Consider the following 20,820-nt stretch of genomic DNA (forward strand, 5'->3'; position numbering starts at 1 on the left):
ACGTTAGTCCCTTGACAGCTTCTTGGACAAACTGCAGCATATATCTTCAAGGTATACTTTATCTTGAAAAAATACTTTAGCTTCTTATTGAAGGTACAAGGTGTCTACACTTATAGTAGAAAAGGTAGCATCGTCTGTAGTCTCACTTTAAAATACATTTCTCTCAAAATAGTTTGCACATCCTAGAGCTTCAATCTTTGCATAGCTTCATAGACACAGTATGGATTCCATATTTGCACCCATGCTAGACCTGATGCATATCTGCCATATGTGTAATGAGCATTAGGTCTTCTGAACAAAAGTTATTCAAACCATGTCACATATAAGTCAAGGCAAATCAGGTGGGGACAAATCCCAATAGCTTTCTCATCTCTTACCTGTCAGTGGTTTCCTCTACTGATTAAAAAGCCTTGCATTATATTTTATTTTCTGCAATGTCATTCAACAACTAGTACCTCTGGATGCAGGGTTCAGTTGAATGTCCATCAGTTAGGAATGCAAAACCCTTCTGCTAATTTTTTTTTTTTTTTCAGAGAAATCCTTATAACTTGTATTGGTCAAGTTCATCGCAGTCACTTATCATCTTTCATGCTGTTTTATATGTAAATCTAAGCCTACTTAATGATTTACAGCACTGCTGGATAAAGATGGGCTCTTTCATGAACTGTATATGTGAAGAGATTAAATCAGGTAAGAATGAACAGAGTGCAGCAGAAGAGTGGTGGCAGTGAGGAGATGTGTTATGCAAGAAAAAAAAGAGGAGGGGCAGATTGGTTCTTTGTAGAGTAGCAGTAGTAGAGAAGGTCAGTAACAACCTGTCCTTTTGCCTCAACCCCTGCTGATACACTTCGAAGTCAAGATCATATATTTCTGGGAAAAGCAAATATGTAAGTGAGCATTTAAAAAAAAAAAAAGCCTGAAGACGAATTGTTAGAAAACAATGTGATTCATCCATCACTGAAACACATTATGGCCCCAGGTATCAACTGGGTCATCTTACAGTTGTTGCAGGAGGACACACAGAACAGTTACTTTGCACTTACCTTTTCTATCCCTAAGTGATTTAAACAATCTTTTGATTTCTGCAATATAGAAAGATACTTGAAGTATTCCCTTTCATTTTGCAGGAGTTTAAGTCACATAATGGCATTTGGGAGCAGGGCATTTTATCCTACAGAAATTTCTTGATCTGCTAATAATGGCAGAGGACCTCCAGATGGATTTTACTTGGTCAGGGATTAGAGAGGCAGAAGCAGCTAAGTGGGCTTCACTCAGCAAAGGCTATATGTAACTTCTGTGGGTCTTACTAGGTGACTTTTGTCTTATCTTTTCTATCCCTAAGTGATTTAAACAATCTTTTGATTTCTGCAATATAGAAAGATACTTGAAGTATTCCCTTTCATTTTGCAGGATCAAACAGCATCCTTTGATTCACTAAGGAAAATAAAGCTGATCCACAAGCCTACATGAGTCATTAAATCCAAGTAAACCAACCCCTGGAGGTCAGGCTTCACAAACCAAAAGTCACCTAGCCATGCAGAAAGTTAAAAACCAGATATTGTTATGAAAACAAATGCAAGAGTTCTAGTCACAGCCAAGCACTGCTAAAATAAAAAATGGTTATCAATCTTTAATATAGTTTCTTTCCCTTTCAAGAAATGAAAAGATAATTTCATCATTGTTGTCATATTTGGAAGAACATATCTACATATAGGAAATTATATAAAAAAACTGCAAAGTTAGCAGTTTCTGAAAAATAGTAATTTACATGAAACAAACTCACTTTCATAAGGTAAGCTGGAGTCTAACCTAATTCAGTAACAAATCAGTCATTTTGGAGGAAGGTTAGGTGGAGGTTTAGACATGAGAGTGTTAGCATCTTGGGTAGATATGCAATGAATTGAAGAACTAGGAAAACATCTTTTAATTTATTTTTTCCAATTCCTGCAATTTTTATTTTGTCCAGCATCAGAGGAAACAAAGAAAGGGAATCAGCTTCCACTCACCTAATTTTCAAAGTTACTCCGTGGTTGTGCACCTCCTTGCAGATTTGTGAACAAAATCCAGCTTAAAATTCAGCAGATCCCTCTGTATGGCACTGCCCAGCAGAGGGAAGCAGTCTGAGCTATTTGCTTTCTTTTCCTGGATAACTATATCCAGATTCAGCAATGCGAGAGTTCTTACTACACATGTAAAACAAACCCTTCTCTGCCAGCACCTCAGGACCTTATCTAGCAGTAAAGTGGGTTCAGTAGCTGGTCCATTAACAGAGAAGTTAATAACCATGGCTATAGTCATAGAATTAGAATTCAAGGTTCATTTTCACCACTGTTCTATAAGGCAGATAGTTTACCAGCTAGGCTAGCTAGTTACTCTTTTCTTTCCAGTTGTATTACTTTGCATCCATCCCTCAACTCAGAATAAATGAGACCATTCCATGTGGTCAAAAATTACTACAACCATCAGTTCTAACTGTTGCTGTCCAGTATGAAATAGATGTTCATTCCACACATTTACCTCATATTTGGATGGCTACAAGATGAGGGGACTCTAGCTCTAGTGTAGTTATGACTGGGCTTCTTGTAACTTGAGTGCCAGTGAGAGTAGTGGGAAACACAAACTGCTTTTACCCAGGAAATGATACAGAAGAGGAAAACCAGCTATTGTCATTTACTTGAGTGATATCTGATTAGATTGGTGCCAGTTCTATAAATTCTGCAGCTTTTATGAGCAAGGAAATGGCTGCAGTTTGTTGATATTGTTTTGTACATCTTGCTTTTTAAGTATGCAGATATTGCCTTGCTCAATTGCAATATAATCTCTTTGAGTGCCCTGTCCAATATTGATGATAACAGACTTGCTATGTGAGACCAAAGAGGTTTCTATAAAAGATCAAACTCTGCAGAAAAAAACCCCAACCAAACAAACCAACAAAACCAAAAAACTGATATTACAACATCATCCAGTTTAAAAGTAAAGGATAAATATTTAGCTATATATTTTGGTTGTTCTCCAAGAGGATAATCATTTCAAGCAGCAGATCTTGATGTTTCAGTTGATGGATCTCAGAATGAGAGAGTAGTTGCAGGGAAAAGCTTACACAGAAAATCCAAAGGAGACGAAATCCTGGCACTTGGGTATTTCAGAGAATAATTCCTCCATTTACTCTCTCTAGACTGAACGTCTAAGTCTCTTTTGTTTTTGCAAGTCCCATCACCCTTTAGATTCACGTGGTCATAGTCATTACTACAGATACCTCTCTGACACAGATTGACTAGAGACATACAGTTGAAGAGTATCCTTGTCCCAAAAAGTAATGTTTTTAAGTTTATCTGTAGACAAATACAGAGGAAAGGATTAGGAAAACAGAATCTTAAACTCACATTGTGTCTGGTGCTGATTTCAAACCTGCTTGAAGCTACCTCCACTTTGTCTCCTCAGACACATTAACTCTTACCTAACTGCTCAGTTCTTCAACACTTCTCACGTAAAGGGCCTTGGACTCCGGGATAAAGCTTTCTTCACTGTGATTATCTTTCTCCATCTCATCCCTGTATTTATCTGCAATCATGTATTTTTGTTTCTTGAAAATTTACTGCAACTAATTTAAGTCTTAGGGACAAGAAGAGGTTACTGTTAGGCAAAAGAAGGACTTAACAGCATCTATGGTGCTCTCTGAGAAGCATTCACCTTTTACCCTGTATTTATTGCAATTCAAGAGTAATTACTGTAATTCAAGAATGTACACAGAGATACCTTACATTAAGCTGTTGATGAACTGCAATGTCTTAGCACTATTCATCAGTTAAGTACACTTAAGGCTACCCAATGGAAGTGCAGGGCTATATGCATATAGCATAGGTAACTTCTGCAGTTTTCATAGAAAATAATGCTATTAAAAACACCTAACAAATTCAGTCATGACTCAAGATCATATGAGATTATACTTTCATAGAAGATATCCTGCATCTTGTAAAACAAAAAAATCTGAGTCCCTCCAAGGCAAAACAGAGCTTAGCATTTCCAGATCACAGTATTATAATTTCATGCCTAGATGATATACATATATATTCAAAGAAGTTACAGCAATAAAATTGTGTATTTCAAAAAACAAGTGATGAGTTTTATTTGCACTTTGTGAAAATCAGCTGCAGTTCATTCATTTTGTATACATTTTTATTTAGCTAATTTTTTTAATGTCACCCTCATTTAATTATCATAGTGAGAATTAACAATTATTACAATTGCAGATTGAGCAAATGCATTATTCCATCATTATATTTACCCCTTCAACTACTGCTGTTTTCGCAATAAAATTTATCAAGGATTAAATGAAAAATTATAAAGCAATCTGGTTTGATGTCCAGTACAGCTAGGAAGATATCACATGCAGAGATTGTATTTTAGAATCTCCACCTTCATGTCTCAGTACGAACTCTGTGAGTGTGCTGGGTTGGCCCTGGCTGGATGCCAGATGCCCACCAAAGCTGCTCTATCACTGTGTCTCCTAAGATGGACAGGGGAGAGAAAATGTAATGGAAGGCTCACTGGTTTAGATAAGGACAGGTAGATCACTCAGCAATTGCCATTATAGGGAAAACAGACTCATGTCGAGGAAAAATATTTTTTTTCCAACCAAATCAGAGGAGAATAATGAGAAAATAAAAACTAAATCTTAACACACCGTTTGTCTACCCTCTCTTCTTCCTGACCTTAACTTCACTCTTCATATCTCTACCTCTTCCTTGCCAACGGTGCAGGGGACAGGGAATGGGAGTAGTAGACACTTGATTACAGATGGTCTCTGCTGCACCCTCCTCTCAGGGGGTGGACTTTTTACATTCTTCCCTTGCTCCAGCATGAGTTCCTTCTTACTTGAGACAGTCCTGCATGAGCTTCTGCAGTTCTTCACAAACTGCTACAGTGTAGGTCTTTTCATGGGGTGAAGTCCTTCAGGAACAGACTGCTCCAGAATGAGTGCCTCACAGGGTCACAAGTCCTGACAGTAAACCTGGTCTGGCGTGGACTCCTCTCTCCACAGGTTAGCAGGTCCCACTAGGAGCCTACTCCAGCGCAGGCTTCCCACAGTGTCATAGCCTCTTTCAGGGGCATCCCCTTGCTCCAGTGTGGGGTGTTCCCAAGGCTGCAGGTTGGTCTCTGCTCCCCCGTGGCCTCCATGGCTGCAGGGGTAGTACCTGTCTCACCATGGGCTGCACCACAGGCTGCAGGGGAACTTCTGCTCTGGGCTTGGAGCACTTCCTTTGCTCATCCTTCACTGCCCTTGGTGGCTGCAGGGCTATTTCTGTCACATATTCTCACTCCCCTCCCTGAATCTGTTTTCCCAGAGGCACTATCACCATCACTGATGGGCTTGAACTTGGCCAGCAGCAGGTCCATCTTGGCACTGGCTGGCATTTGCTCTGTCAGACACAGGGGGAAACTTCTGGCATCTTCTCACAGAAGCCACCTGTGTAGCCTCCCTGCTACAAAACCACTGCCAGACAAACCCAACACAGTATCAAAATCAAAGCAAAAAGCAGAACAATTTCATCGCTTAGGTAAACAGTTTTTCTTGACTATTTCTCACTCAGTAGCTTCCTACTATATATGTGCTTACCATAGTTTATACCCCCAATTTATGTAACATAACTAAAAGCTTTGGTAACATCTGACTTGCACAAATCACTTGGGTAGGACTTACGAGTTCCTGTGGTTTCCATTAAAAATTTTAGACACATGATTATGAGCATTCTGGTTTCCTCAAATAGTATCCAGTCTAAACTGAAATGCAATCAGCAAATACTGAACATTGGATTCAGTGAAGGACTCTTCACTAAATCAAAATGCTATGATCACAAATCAGTATATTGTTCAAATGAATCTGTCTGTTTTTTGCTTAAATGTTCATTGATGTTCAAAATTATTTTAAACAATAAAGCTTCATTGAGCCAGTCTTCATGGTAAAGTTGAGTTCACTGAGAGGACACAGATGATCTTTCAGACTTTACAAGACTAAGCAACAAGATACATGCATGGAAAATATCACGAATAATTTGAATACTGATCTACAAGTAATTACTGTAGGTGTACAGAAAGCTTTTGCATTTAGAAAAAAATTCCTCATGCTTCCAAGGAGCTCCTGTGCAGGAAGGCAACATTTAAATCACTAACCAGTACATGGAAACAAACAAATCAAAGCATTAAGCACTCTCCAGGCTATTCTTGCTGCATGTTTCTCAATGCTTATTGTCTTCTGTCTCCTAGATAGAGGCTTTGAGTTTTTGGTTTGGTTTGCTTAGGGGTTTTTTTGTCTTGATAAGGGTTAAAGAATTATTTTAGGATTTAATAATAGTTTGGAAACTAATTATGGTTTTGTTTATACTTAAGCAATACAAATGAACTCTAAGCATGTTAACAAGATATAAGTGCAGGAAACATTTGGCCAGTCACCTTGCAGGAAGTTTAAGGTTGTCACTAGTTTCCTTCCAGTGTTAGCAGTTGTACAACTGATTTGGAAAAGTATGGGGTTTTTTTCAACATGAGTTGCAAAGTGCACTGATAACTGCTGTATCTATCTGCTAACCAGCCAATCTTGCCTTTTTCTACAGAAAGTTTCCAGAAAATAGTTACCCAAATGTGCTTCCATTTTACTCACCACTTTTGGATTTCTCTAGGAGCTGTAGAACATACTGTTATAAAATGTCAGCAGTTATGCAGATAAGCATCCTAACTCATGGGGAAGGAAATGTGAGCTATCTAAAGTGAGATGAGAAATAGCAAAGCTCATTATGTTTTGCTGACTGCATTTGGAATGAAGTGCTTTCATTCTGAAACGAGAGAAAACAACAAAGAGCCTCTTCTCTCTTCACCAGAGTGAAGACAGTGTATGTATTTGCTCCTTGTCTGAGACCCGCTCTGCAAGAGACTTCCCAGTTAGGTGGCCAAATCCCACACAGACTTACTCAAGACAACTTGAAATCAGTATCTTTGGGTCTTGCAGTAAAATGCAAATGACTTATTTCAAGTAATCAAAATACTTCCTTTGACTCTCTTCTATCTTTTTCAATTAAAATATTCTAACAACAAAAGTTAGTTTTGAAGAAAATATTTAACTTCTGAAGTATCTACACAAAACATTTGAGGTTTTTTCCAGCTTTTGTTTTTTGTCTAAAATTATTTATGGAGTTTATCTCAGAGTACACTGGGTTCCTATCAGAGGTTTTTTTCCTGTGGAGAAGGTGCTAGTTAAAGAAGCATCTAGTCCTAAGACAGACAAGCAGCAGCAGCACAGACAACAAAAATAAACTGTGTTCCCAGCAATGTAGAACTTTGTGAAGGTGAAGAACCATCTGTTTGGTACACTTGGTACGTTTGTCTTGGCTATGGCTTTTTACACTTTCCAGAATCATGCAGCTTAACATGGAAAAACACAACATTCTTTTGATAGGCACCCGTAGCCATTTGCCTGGGTAATTCTTCCCCGTTGGGATGTCAATGGGAAAACTGTTTAGACAGTCATGATAAAAGAGACCAAGAAAGCCTACATCAGGCACTGCAACATTCAGACAAGTGGAAATAATAAGAAGCAAGTGAAAGAAATAATAAGGCTCTAAGTGCTATGAAGGTGTGAAGGTTTTCCAGGAGTAAAGACATTGAGAGTTTAAGGGCAACACACCCTGTCATGAGAAAGACAGAGTGAAATGAATGTTGTAGCATCACCGTAAATTCTGCATCCCCAAATATTATTTTTCTCAATAGACATACAGTGATTAAATAAGAGGCTGATTTCATACTTTGGAGACCACACAAGTCATCCATGTCTCAATCTGTTACTTTGCATTCTCAGCATTCTTACAGGCAGATCCAAGATCCGCTGATACCAATGAGAGTCTTTGCTCTCAGAAGTCAATGTTTAAATTGTGTTTTTCTTCTTATATCAATCTTCAGTAGCCACATCTGGGTCCTGATACTCCACAGTTTCCTCTAGTTAAAAAGATGTTAAAGGCAAATAAAAACAAGACATATAAGATTTTGGCAAGTTGTATTTTCCATTTTCAGGCACATTAGTGAAAAGCATGTAACAGCCAATATAACTATTCCTAATATTTTCTACTTTTATCCTTTATGTATTTTGTGCAGCTTTTTTCATCAAAAATAGTTTCTTCAGCATAAGCCTGCATTTTGAATAGCTGTGCGTAAATGACAAGAATTGGGATTCTAGAAAACTAACAAAATTAACTTGAAGGCCTCATCAGTCACCCTGTGTTAGAGAGGAAAGACATGTAAATAGAATATCGATATTCAGGCTATCCTGGGTTTTAAAGCAATTCACTCAGTTCTTTGTCAAATGCTTTTCTCAAACCTCCAAACTTATATTTAAAACAAAACAATGAAGCTAAGTGTGAAGAATAACAGATCGCTGAGAAAGTCAGCAAGATTGTCTTTTTTTCCTAAATATAACTGGACTGTACCAATAAGCAAGTTTAAGATACAGTTTTAGAAGTGCATGTTGTGTGTATGATGAATTTCTCTTAAATAATCTAATATTCCTGTTGTGTTATTGTCAGAGTGGTAAATCCTCAGCAATTTGGTCAAGAAATGTTGTGTTTTTATATGGCAGAATGTCAGTTTGTACACCTAGAATGACACACTTCTGCAGAATTCTAGCATTGCTATTAGATCTTTGCAAAATCCAATAATTGCAACCCAAAATTTGTTCTCATTTTTTAAAAAAAAAGCAAATAAAGCCAGTTGTCAATTGGAGACCACTTACAGAAGGGCTTTTATTTTAGAATTCCACTCACCGTGACATACATATCTTCAAGATTAAGCTACTGATTGATGCCAGACCAGTGATAGATTTTCAGAGCAAAACTCTTTTCTTTTTCTCTAGCTGAACCCAAGAATCACTCTCTCAGCAAGAGTATAGATTTTCTACTACACTAATGAAACTAGAAAAAGACAATGGCAGTGGCTACAAATGAGAAGAGAAAAGCAGAATCAAGTTGTGGTGGCCAGACTAACAATACATAGCAGAGACAAGGAACACTTCTTAAACATCCTATATTTGATGTGTGCCTGTGATAAATAAGAGACAAACAAGCAGGAGGCTGAATTCTTAGACCCACTCACATCAGTGACATTTGTTGCGACTGACACCAAAGTTGGTGGACTGACACCAAAGTTGGTGGACTAACACCAAAATGACATGTGTAGATGGTATCCACACAGACTGTGTACAGTTCCATAAATACAGGTGCATGTGACCAGCTCTTGTGAAAAAGCTTATCTGCTTTCAGTTTGGTCAGGACAGCATAGAAGAGTGTACTAATCTGCTGAAATGGCATGAGTGTGTTTCAACTGAATTTGGATCATGACCCAATCTGTGGGACTCTGGGAGTGTACCTGCTGGATCAAATCCTCTCCCTTGTAATCACAGGTAATTTTGTCATAATCTGTTCTTACCGGAAATGTTTGTTTAATATTTTTAAATGAACAGGTAATCAGGTTCCTTCTGACTGATTAGAGGTATCTAATTAGCACATGCCACACCAAGAACAGGGCAAGATCTCCTCTTTTCATCTCCAATTCACTTCCACTCATCCTGGAAAACACACTCCCATTCTAGACTTAGAATCTTTATTCAGCAAGGCATTAAAAAATTGGCTTCATTTCATGATGTTGTTTTTACTGGAACTTAAGTATGTGTGTATATCTTGCTGAACAAAGTCAAAGATTGAGTAGATTGCTAAATAGAAACTTGGGTCCTGAGGCCCAGTAGCAAAATTTTAAAATGTTAGAGGAACAGACTTAGTTACCTGCCACTGGTTGGGAATTGAATTCCCTCTTCAATTTCCTGACTCCAGACAACAGCTACGTGAACTATCAAGTTTTTTATACACTACAGAAAGAGTCACTCGCTCTATCAGGTTTTCTTAGGTTAAAAAACAGGTGGGCCACAGATCAGATTTTTTTTTTTAAGCCAAGAAAACAAAAAGGCCTTCTGTCTAAGCCATCTATCTGTGTTACAATTTTCTTCTGCAATCTTAATTACATGCTGGATTCTTAAAAATGCTGAATTAAAAATCAGAACAGGTCAGCAACAGCAGGTCAGCCCATAACAATTACTGTGAAGAAAGACTTCAGGGACATACTAAATGTAAAACTAGTTGTATATTTGCTAGATAGATGTTCTCTGTGACAAGATTTAATTATTTCATAGTAGTCTATTTCATGCAAATACGTCTATAAACAGTCAGTCATAGTTCACATGCTTGAACTACAGGCAGGTTCAATTTTTTCCATGAAAAGAGTAACCAACTGAGAAATAAAAAGCTGCTTCTGGAGCCGAGTTATTTATATTTATTATTGAAAATCAGGAGTCCTGTACAACGATGCCAAATTTGATATGGTGTATTTGAATCATCAGTACAAGGCAATCTTTTTTCTCTGCAGCATGACATAGTGATGTGACTTGTCCTGTGGTCCAGACTGGAGAAATTTTAATGTAGAAGGCTACTGTTCTGCAGGCTGACTAGGTAAAAATTGGAACCTGAGTGGGAGGGCAGGAGGAATAAACCATTACAAGTGATGGAGAACCATTTCCAGGCCCTGTGCTTGCTGCTGATGTCCTCTGGCTGCAATGCCAGTAGGAGCATTGACAGCCCAAGGAGTCAAGCGTGAGATGGCCAGCCCCACACTATGCAGGCCTGCAAGGCCAGGGCTCCTCTGCCATGGGCAGCACCCACATACATGTTGCTGGGGAAGGAAATAGGCTAAGAGGATACCTCAGACGAGAGCTCGTCCTGACAGTGCTTTGTGCTGACAAGTTTTTCAGTGGAGGGTGAAGAGACTTTGGAGGGACACAGGCACTGAGACTACTCTAATGCTCCATGGGGTAGGGGAGCAACTTCCATCAGGGACCTCATTTGGGAAACAAAACAGACAGTACGACAGACCAAAGGTAAAATTCTCAGGTCTCAGTGGCCTCAGGCTGCTCCCAATGCCAGTCTCTCAGACTTGCTCCTAAACTGCTTACAGTATATCCACAAGTTTTATAATCAGAATGCAAAGTAGCAGATGAAAGCAGAAAGACACTAATGAACACGTGAGTTACAAAATTATCTTCAGGTGGTATCTCATTTTCTCATTGAAAATATCTGTTGCCTCCTGGCAATGTAAGGAGAGTACCACCAGTTAGATGCTATCAACATGTTCTTTTTTTCTCTCCCTTCCTCATCCAGAGCTTCCTGATCAGTTTATCACATATGGTTTATCATTAAAATCTGGCAATCTTCAGTGAATTTACATTTTTGCATCTTGAGACTCCTTAACTCCCTGAAAAACTGTAACACTCATACTTAGTGCTCACATCATTGATATTAACGATACTGCACACTCCTTCTGTTACAGCCTTAGCTATCATGGAATTTCGTTACCAGCAGGGGACAAATAATTTACCATGTGAAATAATTACGAAGAATTATTTAAGACCATAAGGTAGCAAAGTTGGTGAAAATCTCTTCTACCCTAAAAAAAAAAAGTACAAAACTGTGAATTAACATGGCTAGAAATCTTTGCTGCCTTGAAGCTAGTAAGGTTCTCTTCACATGGAGATTCAAAGATTTTAAATGGGGAAGGGTGTCTTTCAGTTTCAAAACAGAAATCTAGGGAACATATAACAACAATCAGATAATACATTCCAGACAGCATACAGAGCATGATTAAAAACTGACTAGGTACACAAACTTGTCATCACCAGCACAACTGACTTTTGTGATGTTCCTTCATTTCCCTACAGACCCAGAAGCTGCCACTGGACTGTATCTGAATTTCTTCAAAAAGATAAGGGAGAAAAAAGAGGTTTTTATGGTTTTGAGTAACATTTATGAGAGAAAATAAAAGAAAAATTAGCTTCTTGAGTGTAAGAGCAAATTAAAAAAAAAATCAACTACTGTTCTATAAATCTCAAGAGCCTCCACCAGGAAAGTGTTCCCACCTCCCCTCCCTCTGCTACCTCCTGTTGAAATGAATATGAGTCTCCTATTGACTGATGAGTCCTGGATTAGGTATTCAAGCACCAAGTGGGCTTCTGAAGAGATCATGTTTTCTTCTTCAAGAACTACAGACTTCCTTCTGCAATTATTAAGTCGTCACTTTTTAACACCAGCTTCATGAGTGAGGAGGTTTTTTTGCACTCAGTATGACAGATGGTGCCTGACCAGCAGCTCCACTATACCCTACATCAGATTTTCCTTTTCTTTCTCAGACAGTATCTCAGCAATGATGAAGTCATTAGCTTTTGCAAGGTAATCCAATTCCTTCACATAGCTATAAAAAGCAATAGAGATCTAATTCTTAAAGAATGATGATACTTACAGTACTGGAAAAATGTCTGGACTTTTTTAAGATCAAGAAATTGGTCCTGAACAGACTGACCACGTCTCCACTGAAGTGGATGACTTTTGGCCCTGAGCCTCTCTTGAACTGGATGTACTAAAACTGGAGAAGCTGCACAGTGATTTAGTCCTGTAGACAAATATACAACCAGAACTTGTCTTAATCATCAGAAGTTCCAGATGTAAAGGGGAAGTGGACAGGGTGACAGCAAGCTATTACTGTAAGACCTAGGACCTGGGGAGCAGGTGGGAAAGCAGGAGAGTTACCTGCCACCTTGTGTGTCAAGAAGAAGTGGTGCTCACAGGAAGTAATTTCAGCAGATGGCATAGGAACTGGATGTGATTTTTAACACCTGATTTCTACTGATACAAAGCACTTTGAGTGCAGTCCTATTTGTAGACTCTTTCAACAACATCTGGTTCAGCAACACCTTACACTATCTGTTACTAGATGGCTGCCAGGTCTATCTGCATCTGTGTGTCATATGACCCTGATTTCCCTGGCCATTGAACAGACTGTGACTAGCAGATCCTTTCTAGATAGCATTTTGGATATGTTTTTCCCTATCTATCTGTGTAACCTAAATTACTCATATCTCAATTAATAACTCAAGTTCTGTTCCTGGCCTTCAACAAATGCAGCAAAACCCTATTCAGAATGGCACTGACATAAATAATTTTCCTCCCAGACAGTTGATGTGTTTATGTAACTCGTGTGGTTCAAGTCATCAAACAGAAAAATTGCTTATTTGTGCCTCTTAGTCCCTTCAGAACCCACAGCCATGATCCCCACACCTCACACTTACTATGAGGATGGCTACTTCCCCATTCACTAGATTGAGCCAGTCACTAACATTCCCTTGTTACATTTGTGCAGACTTTCATTATTATTTCCTGCTCTGCCCATATGCATGTGGTGGCACTCTTTTAACCACCTGTCATCAGAAGATTATTTTGTTGTCCATAATGCAAAAGGCCAAACATTAAAATTGTTCAGGAATCTTAATATGCCAAAATTTGACACTTATGATCAAGAGCTGCCAATATAAATCTGTAGCAAACCATATACTTGTCTGATTTGAGTCAGGTCCAGTGATGTTTCCACCAGTTCCTGTAACAGAAATTCCTGGCAAAGGATTTCTCCACAACACACTCAATCTGAACATTCTAGGTTATTGGGAAAGAAGGAGCCTTGGAAGGCATCCAAACTACTCAATCATTCTGACAGCTATGGGAGGCCAACTGATGGAAAGATTTTGTGAGAGCTAAATGAAACAGTTCTAACAAGACATGTATAAGCACAGTAAAATACTCCATCTCAGAGCAGGCCACAACCTTTAGATGCCAAAGTATTACTTGCGTAGGGAGCAGGATGTTCCCTTCTAGTCTGCCACTTCGTTGTTTTGTGGGTTTTTTTAATTCTCTTGAATTCTTGATAATAGCACCACACTAAGCATTGCTTTGCTGATGAAGGAATCCAAGAATACATTACTGATTTATTTATAGGCAGTGAGAGATGGTGACAGATCTGAGAATAGAACTTGCAACTTTCCATTCCAGTTTTGCATGCAACACAAGAAAATTCTGCTTTTCCACAACCCCAGTCTTAACTTCAAGTTCTTACCTTCTTTCAGCTTTGCTTCTTCTTGTGATCCCTGCCTAGTATATTTGTCCTTACAGGAGTGGAACTTATCATGGGAATCAGAAAGCTTTTAGGCAACTCAAGCCACTAAACAGATAAAAAGATGAGACAACGGTAGCCTGAAGAGCTACTGAGAACAAGTACCCTTAATGGGAGCAAATACAGGCCATGCTCTGTAATTTCCATTAGCTCTGGGTCAGCACAGAATCTGGAATAATAAATGTCACATATAATTTATCAATACAGAGCATTCATTTTACAGCACTTTGACATTAATTTTGAATATGATTTTTAAAGTTTGTACAGAGTCCCAAAGAAGTCACTGTGCTCTCAAACACTCTAAGTCATCCCTTTAAGTAATAGAAACATTTTAAAGTGTGTAAAAAAGAGAGAACACAATAAACTATTTATATTCCCAGTGATTTTTCTACCTATTTAAGTACTAAACACCAGGTCATACTAAGCAACACAAGTGTTCTGAAACAGTCCATGGCCAAATAGGTTTCACTAGCTGCCAACTAACTCTTCTATGCTGAAGGAAAGACAGAGTACTTGGCATCCCAGACCGGACTGGCCATTGATACTGCTAGTGCATCCATACACTGCAAAGAACCCACGAAAGCACAGTCTCCATCTTCTAGAGGGTCTGTCTTCTTGTGCCAGGATCTCATCCAAAGTATTGTTTACTATGTGACTTCCAAGGAAACCAAATGTTATTGTGAAATGGTCTTCCCTGCAATGAAATGAAATGGAGATTTTGGAGTTTGACAAGTTAGGGCATATTACTGACAAAATGCTGACACATTCCAAATGAGATTTTTTTTTTTTTTCATTCCAGAATCAGTACTTGTTAGTTCATGAAGCACCTAAACCCAGCAATTTGTTATCCACAGTTTCTTTCTCATTTCCTGCTCTGTGAATGTTTTTTAAGGTGCACTTAAAGACCAGGATAGGGATTCCAAAAGATTTGCCAGATTTATACACTGTCAACTAAATAAGAGGATAGTGCAGCCAGTGAATTACTCTCTGATGTTTACAGTTATTCCAAGCTGCCTACAACTCAAGGAATAATCATCCTTCATGATTGTTTAACAAAACGTTCAAAACATGAAGACATATAAAAATTAGGTTTTATTTTATGAGGAATGCCTACACTGCTCAGCATTTGTACATACCTATATCTACATTGCTTAGGTAGAAGTCTCTACATTGCTTAGGTAGAAGTCTTTCCTTGCCATTACAAGGTTATCTTTGCAACTGTCTCCTTCTTAATTTTACTCAAACCTAAAGACCTAGAAAATCAGGAGGGTGAGGAATGGGGTGTGGGGGGGACAATGACACCCAGAATACATAAGGATTAGTTGTTAGCTGTGTGTTCTCAGTGAAAGAACTAAGGGGCAAGGCTCAGAGCAAGCCAAAGGAAGTAGATGTGAGCAGGTAAGTTCTGGAACTCCTTGCCATAGAATGCTGCAGGTACCAAAACATAGATGGATTCAGAAGAGGCCAGGCAGGTTCATAAGAGACAAATCCACTGTTCAATATCAAATAAGTTAGAAACCACCTTTGGCTTAGACAGCCCATTCATTTCAAATTGATAAAGGCTTAGACTGTATTTCAGAGGAAGTAGTAGATATGCTTGGGGTGTTCCACTTTTCCTTCCCTGTTGTCCACTTTGCTCACTTCTAACAAAGCCATTATTTTTGTTACATAAAAGTTCCACATTTGTTATCTCAGCATCAAGCAAAATTTTGGAAGCAGGTCAGGTACAATAGTGATCTTACTGAAGTGATTTTTCCTACAGGTTATTTTCCTAAATAACTTTTCAGTTTGTTCCAACACAGAAAACTTTGGCCAAGAAAATCTGCTATGTGGGCTCTTCTGAAAACTGATGAGTTTGACTCACGCTAAGGCATTTGCACAGTTAATTATTTACTAATCATTTACAGCCATAACCTGGAGCCCAGCAAGTTTGAAACTCTGAATGCTGTCTCATTATGGCCTAAATGTTGCAAGGAAGCCTGATGTGGGATTGCTGGTGCTATGCGTATATATATGATTGAAGTTAACACTCAACTAAACCTAGGAAACTGAGGAAATGTTAGGCCACTTTAGCAACACATCACACTGCTAGATCCACAGATACTGGATCCCAAAAACCAAGCACACTAAAAAGTCAGATGTATGACAAAAGCATATCTTTTCAAGATGTTGTTGCTCCTCCAAGTATATTCACAACCCTCCATTATATGGACCTCAGAGGTAGGATTTGTAGGCTCCAAAGCAAATGGTCAGGGCTGCATAGCACAGGAAGGGAGGTAAATGGATGGCAGCATTCATCTTCAGCTTTTTGCCTGCATCATTTAAACATAAAATTCCTTTCATCATTTGTAAAAAGAGTGAAATGGCTGTGGGACAACGTATTCATCACTATCACTTTGGCTAGTCAGATGGTAGTCTTCAGAAGGAAAAGAAGAAAGAGGGGGACAGCTTTTAACAACATCATGACTACATTTGTCAGCACTCACATGACGTCATTACTCACATGAGTAAAGTGATTTGAAGTCACAGAGCAATTCTTCACTCGTTGCATTTCTAGATAAAATCAAACTCAGTGGTTTTTATCTGTCCATCTATGAACACTATTGTATGAAATGGTCTTACTAGGAACCAGACCAGGAATTGACCATTTGGCAATCTTTTTTCTTGCTAAATTGTCTTGAGGTGGAGTAAGGCTGTGAGCATTTGACTGAGTAACTTATTTTGCATAGCGATGTTATATCACTGTATATTAGTTATAAACCTAGAAGTAATGTCGAGAGTTAGTGCAAGTGAACACTGAAGGCTTTTGCCAGAGGTGGAGAAGATAAGTTGAATTATTACAAACTCCTATGTAAAATGCTTGAGCAGTGATCTTAACAAAAACACAGCTGGTCAGATCTCAAAACCACACATTGCAACACAAAAACTATAAGACAGGCTTTGCTCTGAAGACAGAAAACTTGATTTTCACCGCTCCTTTTCCTCCGCTCCCAAATTTCTAAAGACAAGATTACTACTTAACAGTAAGACAAGAAGCCAAGAGTTGGAAGTCCTCGTACTATTTCTGGTCCTTCTGATGATTATTGTTAGAGCAGATTCAGCAACAATAGATGTATCAAGACTGCATAATGGAAGAAGCAACAGATAGCTAGCTAGCACCAAAAGTTTTAGGCCTGGAAATGACACTAGGAACCCAGCCTCCAACCCTTTTACCTGACAACATACAAATACTTCTACATGGTACTATGGTACATAGTCCATTTCCCTACATGTCAAAGAGTTCTTATAACATAGTAGCTGTCAAATTAAATTTATCCAAGAGAAGTACTTTGGATAAATGGACCTCTCATTGAGAAAGTGGCAATTATTACCAAGATTATGAAATGAATGGGTGCTGCTTAGACTGAGAATTAGCTCTTCGATATGTGGTTGTTAATGAATTAACAACAGGAAAAGATGCCCTTGCCTTTCAAGTTAGTCTCTATCAGGAACAGAATCAGACTGTAACAAAGGATAAATTGTTACAGTCTGAATCCTATAGTGTAAATTACAGAGATTAATAGAAGAAATAAGATTTTTCCTTTTTCTTCATACAACCTTATTGTAGTTTTACCCAGCCAGCAATGAAGCACGATGACAGTTTCTTGCTCACTATCCCCCATTCACCCCCATCTTCATTAGAACAGTGGAGGCCCCAGTGAAATGGGAGTTAAAAAATAACCAAGGTTGTTGTGAATTGAGACAAAGGCAGAGAGGACTCACTGCCAATTATTGTTCCAGGCAAAATGGAATCCAGTACTCGACTTAGAGAGGAAAGTAGGAAAGTTTATTCTACTGCCTACAAGAAACAGAACACAACAAAAAGTAAAAAGGGAGTAGGATGGTGAGAAAATTGCAACCAGCACTTTAAGGTCTCCCTCCCCTATCCCTTCTTTCTTCCCAGGCCCAGCTCACTGATCCCAATATCTCTACCTCCTCCACCCTCAATGGCTCAGGCGGGCAGGGAACAGGGGATGCGGTCAGTGTCTCACAGATGGGCTCTGCTGCTTCTCTCTTCTCAAAAGAAGACAACTCATTGAATTCTTCCGTGCTGCGATACGGGTTCCCTCCTCCAGGACACAGTCCTTAATGAACTTCTCTGGTGTGGGCTGTTCCCAGCGGCTGTGGTTTCTGATGATACAGGGTCTCTCCCTCAGGACACAGCCTCCTCCGGCCATAGTCAGTGTCTCCGGCACAGGGTCTTTAATGAAGTGAGTCACTAGCCCTGATGCAGGGTCTTCAATGAAGTGCAAATAAATCTCAGCTTCACCAGTCCTCTCCACAGGATGCAGGGGAGTCTCTGCTTCAGCACACCTCCTCAGAATCGAAAATGCTGAATTGACCTAATGTGTCCACAATGTTCTATTCAGCTCTTAATGTTTCTCTAGATGATACATAGAAGCACTAGGGTGAATATCAAAAGAACAATTTTACAGAAATTGAGAGAGGATTGGCAGAAATAATTGGAAAGGTCATCAACCCTTGTCTTTCTAGTTTGGCAAGAATAATAGTCATATCTAAGAAAAAGATCTTAAGAGCATCTTTTGGGGAAGACCAGTAAAAGCTGATTGGAGAAGGAGGAAAACAATAAAATCCTCTTAAGCAGAAAATGTTAGATTTTATTAGATTGTAAATGTTTTCATTTTTCTGTTAGTATCTATATGTATTTCCACTATCTAGTTAGATTAATATTTGTGAGTGGCAAAAAGCCTATACTCTGGTAGACTCATTTCAACAGCGCAACAGAGACTGGAACATCATTCAAAACTGACAGTTGTACTTTCGTATTTAAAGGCAAAGGTGTATTTATTTTAATATTCTCCGGTACACATAAAACAGTTACTTAGTTTTTCTGAATGGAGTTCTCAGTTCTGATTAGTTAAGATTCAAGAATTTTATTTAACAATCTTGTCTTCATAAGTTTTGCAGAATTCTCATATAAAAGCTTTTACCCTAATCCCCTTTCAAAATCACATACTTTTTTATTATGGAAAGATAGTTAAAAACATAATTTACTGTTTATTTTCCAAAATAATTTTTCCCTCTTATAACAGCTGACAAATTTGTAGCACAGAAGCCTGTTTTTCGTCAATGGCTAGAAATTCAGTGTAGATATCTCTAATCAACAGGAATTCATCATTTTAATTGATAGTTCACTTTGGAATGTCAGTTTTTAAAAGTAGAGAGCTAACACGTCTTAATAGTTACCTAGATCATAACATCTCTTTTAGGACAGCAGCCAGCATTTCAAATAGTATTTAAATCACAACAACAACAACAAATCTGAGCTAAAGTGTAAAGATATACTTCAGGGGGGCTATTCTAACCACCATTTTACTGAAGGAACACACTGAAGTTGTAAGAATACTCTGCTACCACACAATTTCTGTTTGAATTTGGCTCCTTCTCCACCATCACTGTTCAGCTTGACACCACTCTGAGGCATCAGCCCACAGCTTTTGCTAGATTAACTCAAATGAGGTTATATTCATCTTATCTGAACTATTTTAATCTGGTGCATTGTGTCTCTGTTTAGGCTGACCAGGCATATCAAAGAGCTCGTGATCCATATTTAAGTTGCATAACAACCTATGCAGCAGCTCCTGCTAACCCCAGAACTCCTTTTGTGTTTCTTAGTCCAAAGACTGAAGTGGAGTTGGGGTGATAAAGGTGGCTAACTTTAAGATTGCTGGTAACATCTGTAATGATCTAGGGCTCCAGGATTTCCTCCTTCAGCATATTGAGATGGTAGATAGACTGAGGAACAAGTATTCAAGCTGTGCTATGGTTCTGCTTGAAAAGGTTTTCAAGACTTTCCAAAGCCTCTCCTTCCAGCAAGAAAGGAAATAGCATGTGCCAAAAGAACTACACCTACTCGGTCATGTAAAAATTGTCTGTTTTATACGTCTGCTATAATCAATATTTATTCTTTAACTGCCAGGTAGTAGACTCGGAGAAGAAATATTCTCAATACGCATGGAGCAGAGAATGGAGCACGGTCAAATTTTCATTAGCATTTACTGTCTTCAGCATCATTATCCCTTAGGATTAAAGTTTACTTAATTATTTTAACTCCAACACATATTTGATTTTTTTTCTTTCATTTTGATGATTTAATTATTCTCTTTCATTCCAAAGTGGATGAACCAAATACTTATAAAATGAGTTAACAGATTTTTCAAGCTCTCAGAAACTGATATTTTCAGGGAAGAAAATAATCTTACTTTTACCTTCTACTTTGTAAAGACAAATCTGTTCAGGTCTTGACAACCTTTAGAAACATTTCATGTATCTCAGAGATATCTATTGAGAAAAAAAATGGTACATTTTCTACATAATTTCACCAAGTAAATGCTTTTACAATGTCTTTGTACTTGCCCACTAAATCATTTATTTCTGTCGCCCTTTAAGGTCTTGACATTAACAATCACACTACACAGAATTACACAGAATCACAGAATCTTAAGATCTGGACAGGCCCTCAAAAGATCACCTAGTCCAACCCCCCTGCCAGAGCAGGACCACCTAGAGTAGATCACACAGGAACTTGTCCAGGTGGATTTTGAATATCTGCAGAGAAGGAGACTCAACAACCCATCTGGGCAGCCCATTCCAGTGCTCTGTCACCCTCACAGTGAAGTTCTTCCCTATCTTCTCTCTTATGTTCCATCTTGTACCCATTGCCCTTTGTCCTGTCATTGG

The sequence above is a fragment of the Colius striatus genome, chromosome Z (assembly GCF_028858725.1).
Source record: "Colius striatus isolate bColStr4 chromosome Z, bColStr4.1.hap1, whole genome shotgun sequence".
Classification (NCBI taxonomy): Eukaryota; Metazoa; Chordata; class Aves; order Coliiformes; family Coliidae; genus Colius; species Colius striatus.